This window comes from Rhagoletis pomonella, unplaced genomic scaffold (assembly GCF_013731165.1).
Source record: "Rhagoletis pomonella isolate Grant_MI unplaced genomic scaffold, Rhpom_1.0 Rhpom_scaffold_00001, whole genome shotgun sequence".
In the NCBI taxonomy this organism is placed as follows: Eukaryota; Metazoa; Arthropoda; class Insecta; order Diptera; family Tephritidae; genus Rhagoletis; species Rhagoletis pomonella.
In genome coordinates this window covers 106,412,721-106,420,322 of record NW_023458555.1, presented here as the reverse complement: position 1 = coordinate 106,420,322, position 7,602 = coordinate 106,412,721, and positions in this window count along the sequence as shown.

Genomic DNA, 7,602 nt, shown 5'->3' with positions numbered 1-7,602 from the left:
ATCGCTTAGGCGGTTACAGCGCCAAATAAGAAGAAGAAGAAGAAAGCCTTTTAAGGCTGTAATCTATAAATACATATTTTAAAAAAGCACACTTCCCGTATTAGGTTCATATGTATGTTAATATCTTCGTATATATTACCAGACTCTAAATGACGTTTTTAAATAAGTACATAGGTACACAGTTTCCAACTTCTTTGTAAGAATCGATGAAATACCTAATTAGCGTGAACAACCACATTGTATATATTTTATAATTAAGATTAAACAATTAAAAATTGGACTGTATTGAACTATATCGTCTCTCAGCGCGAAATACCTCGTATACGCCAAACGCAGTACCGCGTATACGACGGTATAAATTTTACAAAAGCACAAAAACCGATTTTTTCAAAACTGTGGAATGGTATTTCCCTTGAACCTAATTGCTGTAAGATTATTATTATTAATCTTAACTTAAATTAATAAAGTAAACAGTATTGGAAAAATAATAACCAAATCCCTTTTGTATTGTACATACATGACGTGGTATTGGAGCCGCATATACGAGGTATCTATATATGTACTATCTGAGTATGTATTCATTTAAAGTAGTCTTTAGCCGACCATGTATGTTATGTATTCTGTATATTATAAAACAAATACATACATATATAAGTTATATTAATACATTCATTCCAAATATTCTCACTTGGTTTCACTGATGAGGGTTCTCTCCTCAACCTCGACAGGTGTAGCTGGCCTATGTCTTATAACGAGCCTAATTTAAAAGTTTTTTGAAAATACATATTATGCAAAATACAACCAAAATCGTGCATTTTTTGTTCACTTATCCATAGCAATGAGCCCGTATAAATTAACTTGAAGCACCGATTTTGCGCGGAATTCTAATAATTTTTCCCGGCTTCTTAATGACTCTCGTATTATTCAAATGTCATTTCAGGTACATACTAGGGGTCTTCATCAAAAGTGATAAACTGTTGATCAACTTGATAAAATTATCATTTTGATAAATGCACAGTCAAACTTTGTATGGACATCTATTTAACCGAAGTTTATAACTTTATCAAACGATTTTAATGGATAAACGTATAAATTTCAGCAGAATTCAACCCTGACAGACTGCCAGGTGGTTGATTTTGCTACGAACACATAAAAAGCAAATTAGTAAAATGGACGAGGTAAGAATGAAACGTAACTAGCCAGATAAGTTAAATATTAAACAATTTTGGGCAATTATTTACCAAAGTGCGTTCATGAAAGAATGCGGATAAACAATTTATCCCTTTACCACTTTAGATGAAGACCCCTACTATGTAGGTGTGTGCAAAGAACATAGAAATGGTGTAACTGCCGGGCCGTTTCAAAAACTTGGCGATTAATTCACCACGATTTATTAAAGATGCATTTACATGTTCTTTGGCATATCTAAACACATGATTATTATTGGAATAAGTCGAATCTTGAGTTGCCATTTTAGTAGTAATAACTTTATTTAAATAACCATATTGAGCAGAATAAATGTATTTGGTTATACTATGTATAAAAATATAAAAAACTACAGTAAATGTTTAAAAATAACCAGAATGGGAAGGATCTTAACAACTTCACAGCCAAGAAAAAAATAACCAAAATTGGTTAAAAGTAACCAAAACGGCAACACTGCTGCTGATATCTCGACTGCGAATGTTACATACAGTGTTGCCGCGCCGTCCCAAGAAAATGTATCACCGACCAAGCCAAAAATGTATCCAAATGTATCCAATTTTCTTTTTTTACGTATCCATCTCATAATTTGTAAGAAAAACAAACATTTTGAAGAAAAATACATAATTTAACCCATCCTAAGGACCCGACGACTGGAATTTAAGTGTGCTCTGCCCAATCCACAAGAAAGGTGACCCCGCCATTCGCACTAACTACCGCGGGATCAGCCTTCTAAGCATAGGTTACAAGGTCTTATCGAGCGTATTGTGTGAAAGACTGAAGCCCACCGTCAATGAACTGATTGGGCCTTATCAGTGTGGCTTTAGACCTGGCAAATCCACCATAGACCAGGTATTCACAATACGCCAAATCTTGGAAAAGACCCGCGAAAAAAGGATCGACACTCACCACCTATTTGTCGACTTTAAATCCGCTTTTGACAGCACTAAAAGGAGTTGCCTATACGCCGCTATGTCTGAATTTGGCATCCCCTCAAAACTCATACGGCTGTGTAAAATGACGTTGAGCAATACCACCAGCTCCGTCAGAATTGGAAAAGACCTCTCCGAGCCGTTCGCCACAAAACGGGGTTTCAGACAGGGCGACTTCCTTTCATGTGACTTCTTTAATCTGATGTTGGAGAAGACAATAAGAGCTGCAGAACTGAACCGCTCAGGAACAATATACTACAAGAGCGTGCAATTGCTGGCTTATGCCGATGACATCGACATCATCGGTAACAAAAACCGCGAAGTCTGTTCTGCCTTTTCCAAGTTGGATAGGGAAGCAAAGCGCATGGGTCTGGTGGTAAACGAGGACAAGACGAAGTATCTCCTGTCATCAAACAAACAGTCAGCACATTCGCGCCTTGGCACCCACGTCACTGTTGACAGTTACAATTTCGAGAAAGTAGAGAATTTCGTTTACTTGGCAACCAGCATTAACACCGATAATAATGTCAGCATTGAAATCCAACGTAGAATCACTCTTGCCAACAAGTGCTACTTTGGACTGAGTAGGCAATTCAGGAGTAAAGTCTTCTCTCGACGTACGAAAACCACGCTCTATAAGTCACTCATCATGCCCGTGCTGGTATATGGCGCAGAAGCATGGACAATGACAACATCCGATGAGGCGGCTCTTGGGGTGTTTGAGAGAAAGATTTTGCGGAAGATTTACGGTCCTTTACGCGTTGGCGACGGCGAGTACCGCAGACGATGGAACGATGAGCTGTATGAGCTTTACAACGATATGGACATAGTGCAGCGAATTAAAATACAGCGGCTCCGCTGGCTTGGTCATGCCGTTCGAATGGACACCGACGCTCCAGCTCTGAAAGTATTCAACTCGGAACCCGCTGGTGGTAGCAGAGGAAGAGGGAGGCCCCCACTGCGATGGAAAGATCAGGTGGAGAAGGACTTGGCTTCACTTGGCGTTTGCAATTGGCGTCAGTTGGCACAAAGGAGAAACGACTGGCGTGCTTTGATGAACTCGGCCAAAATCGCTTAGGCGGTTACAGCGCCAAAAAAGAAGAAGAAGAAGAAGGACTTGAAATACGTGTATATATATTTTTATATTTCATAAAACCAAACATTTGTAATTTCAATTTATAAATTACATCTTTTATACATAAGTATTTTGCAAAGTAAGTATAAAAAATAGTAATTAATATATTACATTTGTACCTGTACACTATGAAAAGTGTGTGTAAAACTACTACTGAAAGATATCTATTTTTCAACAGGAATCTGTATAAATATACATACGTATAAGATGTTCAGGATTCGATTTTGAACTTGACATCTTTAAAATATACACCTAGATATACACATGAAATGTTTAAAGTTGCAAAAATTTTGAAACTAAAAATACATTTCCTACAAATAATAAACATTAGGAGCTTACATTTACTCTATTTTAAACATTTTATGTGTTATTTTGCGCTCTGTGACAAATTTGGTATGTTAAAGTAAACAGACTGTGTTTAATTTTATTACACGGTGTGCAAATTTGCACACATTAAAAGAGGAAAATTGTTACCTTTCTTAATATGCACAAATAAACAAAAAAAAATTAGAGTGTATTTAAAGTCTTTTCAGTAAAATTCATAAAAATTTCCTTAAATAAATCAAATTTAGTTTTTTAAACAGTGTATTTTAAACTACATTGAGATCTTCTTTCTTTTTATATATATAATATATTTAATCTATATATATATATTAAGATCTTGCTTAAAGCATTTTTTTAGCTAACTAAACAATTGCGCCTAAAAGCTTAAACAGACGGCAGCGTTGATCGGGATTTGTTGGGACTTAATCCGGATCAACTGCAGTTAATTCCCGAGTTGATCGGGATTAACTGGGACTTAATCCGGATTAACTGCAGTTAATTCCCGAGTTGATCCGGATCAACGCTGCCGTCTGTTAAAGCTCTTATTACACTGCTTTGGTGAGATCTCTATTTATGTTCATTGCTTCATTCACAAAAAATAAAATGCTCTAATTTCACGCTTAATACCATGTTCTGACCGACATCGAAAACACGTTTTCGTTGCTAAAACTGGTTTTCGACCTAAAACTTTTGTTTTCGTCAATGTAAATCTGTCAAACGAAAACAAGTTTTCGCTGAAAACTACTTGAAAACTCACGATCCACTCATTCCAATCGGTGTCTGCACTAGTTTTTTTCGATTATTTATCGAAGTGGAAGTCATATTTTATCATCTTTAATACGCCATTTCGGATTTATTGTTAATTGGCTGACCAAAATAAAATAAGCCTGGAAGTAAAAGGTTGTTAATGAAAAGAAATTGAAGGAAAATTATTTGGTTTTTGTATTTTTGCAGCAAAACTGTAAGCGAAGGATGTAAGAAATGTCAACGAAAACACCAACCGTCGGTGTGAACAGCCGTCAGCCCACAATCCCAAAACTCGTTTTCAAGGTGTTTTCGTTGTCGGTCAGAACATTGTATAAGTAGCGATTTTTATAACATTTAGAAAACGTCATTAATAAAAATCTATTTTTGAACGAAAAAAACTTTATAGAAAATATAAAATTTTGGCCTATTCGAAAAAGTATCCACATTTATACTGATAGGAAAAAATAAGTATCCCGCAAAAATTCGTCTAAAAATGTATCCAATTGGATATATTTAGATCCAAACGGCATCCCTGGTTACATAATCGTTGGCGCCTGCTGTTAGCTCTGTAGAGATCGAAAGTGCACAGTGGTCTACTGTTGAGAATAAAAGGGGTAAAAAACAAGTAAGGGTTGTTGGTACAAAAACTAGCAAATACTTGGATGTGGCTTACATCTAGCTTCGTTCTCGCCATCTGTTTCGGAAGAAAATATAATAAACTATGTTTCCAATCAGGTGGGTTTGAACAAAGATACATTAGTATGCTATAAAATAGTTAAAAAAAGATGTGGAAATTTCAAGTCTAAAGCGTGTAAACTTCAAGCTGGAAGTTCCGGAGACAATGTTTTCTAATTTGCTTAGTTCGGAAATCTGGCCCACTAACGTGACAATCAAACCATTCGGGTTTTTCCAAAGGACCAACAACAGCCGCTTCAGAGGTAGTTAATTCTCCTCCATTTGCTAATAGCTCAGGGGTATATTTCCAAAATATGTCTGGCATGCGAACAAAAGCTGATATCGTGCATTCTTTCACTGCGCAGATGGATTACGACGTCTATGTACTTGTTGAGACGTGGTTAACCTCAAACTTTTTTGATGCTGAATTCTTCAATGCTAACCTCTTCAACGTCTTTCGTAAAGACAGGGATGCTGTGAAAACTGGTTGCCAAAGAATTTTGGTGGTGTAACCGTTGCTGTCAAGCGTAACCTCGCGCGCTCCTGATCTCTCTGGCTAATGATGATTCATTTCTGGATCAACTTTGCGTCAGTATTAGTGGCAACTCTTCAAAAGAGTCCCTGTATATAGTAACCTCATATATACCACCAGGAAGCTCATATGAGTTATACACGGCACATGCTGATAATATTTCATCATTAGTTTTAAATAATTTGCGTGATAACCATTTATGTGTTCTGGGAGACTTTAATTTATCAAATATTAACTGGGTTAGCAGTGAGTCATGCCCTAGTCTCATAGCTCATAATATGGTTGCCAATCATGAATTATATTTAGTAGATAGTATTTTGAGTCTTAACTTGCAGCAAATTAATAGTTTTGCTAATGAATTAAACAGAATATTAGATCTTATTTTAGTCAGTGATAATTTGAATTACCGAATTTGCGACTGTATTAACCCAATTACAGCTACGGATAAACATCATATTCCACTAGTTATAAAGTTAGACTTTTATTGTTATTCCGCTATTAAGGAGAACAAATTGTCATTTAATTACTCATTATGCGATTTTTTTAGTTTTAATGAACTATTGTCGAACATTAACTGGGATGATTTGTTTACTAACCTAGACACTGCATATTGTTTTTCTATATTTAAGTCAATCTTATCTGAACTCTGCCTGGATAATATACCGGTTAAAAAGAAAAAGTCGTATAAATTGCCCTGGTATTCAAAAGATTTAAAAAAGCTAAAAAACCTTAAAAACAAATTCTATAAAAAATTTAAAACTTCAAGAAATCACGTTTACTTCGTTAAGTATCAGAATTTCTTAAAGGAGTTCGATTCTCTTATAGTACTCCAGTAGAGACTCTTTATACCCTGTAGGGAAACGAACTAGTGCGGAACTGGTTCGGTTCTAGTGCGTTTGGAACCATGACTAGTGCGCATAAAATTAAAAGATCTCTTCATTATACTAAAATTAAATTTTGCACAAGTTTTGGAACTCTGATTTTTGGGGATTTTGTTGTAGAATTGACCATATTTTTATAAAAAATTACCGAAAACTAAAATATTTAAAAAATAGTTGCCCGTATTGTAAAAAATTCGTTGTACCTAAACTTTATTGACTGACTGTATTAAGGTAGCTCTGCTGGATTGCATAAAAAAAAATTAACATGTCTTTTCCTAAAAAAAAGGTAGCTCTGGTGGCTTGCATTTTTAAATAAATTTAGTGAGAAAGTGATAATTATTTTGACACTTTTTTTTTAAATGCCTCTTTTTCTGCAACTTTCTTCACTTTTCTGCCCGACGTTTCGCCAAACTCCTTGGCATCTTCTGGGGCGTTTTCTTTATTAAAGGATCAACAAGAAACAAACATAAGGACGTTATTGTTATAATATAATTTGTTAATATGTACACAAAACATTTGTACACACAAGAAAACAAGTAACAAATTTTATATTGAATCTATGACAATTAGCAATTTTTAACATGATACTGAACTTTAAACACTTTTGAGAAAACATTGAAAAACTTACATTTGAAAAATAAACTATTGTACACTTAACATTTAAAACTTCAAAATTTAAACAGGGTTCATACCATCACCCTGTGCTACATTTGTCAAACTAATACTAAAATAGCTATAAACATAATAAGTATGCAGCCGCGATGTCGTCAGTGTCTTCTTTTTTGTTTATTGTTACATTTCTTTTTTGCAAAATTCTTAAACTCTCTAGTGTGTATCTTGTTTTTTCTCTTTTTTCCCTATCCACTATTCTCGCGTTAGTCAGATCAGCTGTATGACCACTGGCTAGCACATGTTGGGCTAAAGCAGTGCTGTTTTTATTCTTCCTAATGTCGGCTTCATGTTCAGCTAGGCGAACTCCCAGTAGTCGTTTCGTTGTGCCAATGTACACCATATTGCAGTCTTCGTTTTCGCTCCCTTTGCATGTGATTTCGTATACCACATTGCTTTGTTGGTGGGAGTCTATTGGAGATTTTGTATTTGTAAATATTGAAGACAAGGTGTTGTTAGATTTGTATGCTAATGTAATGTTCTGATTGCTGTTTATTTCGCCTT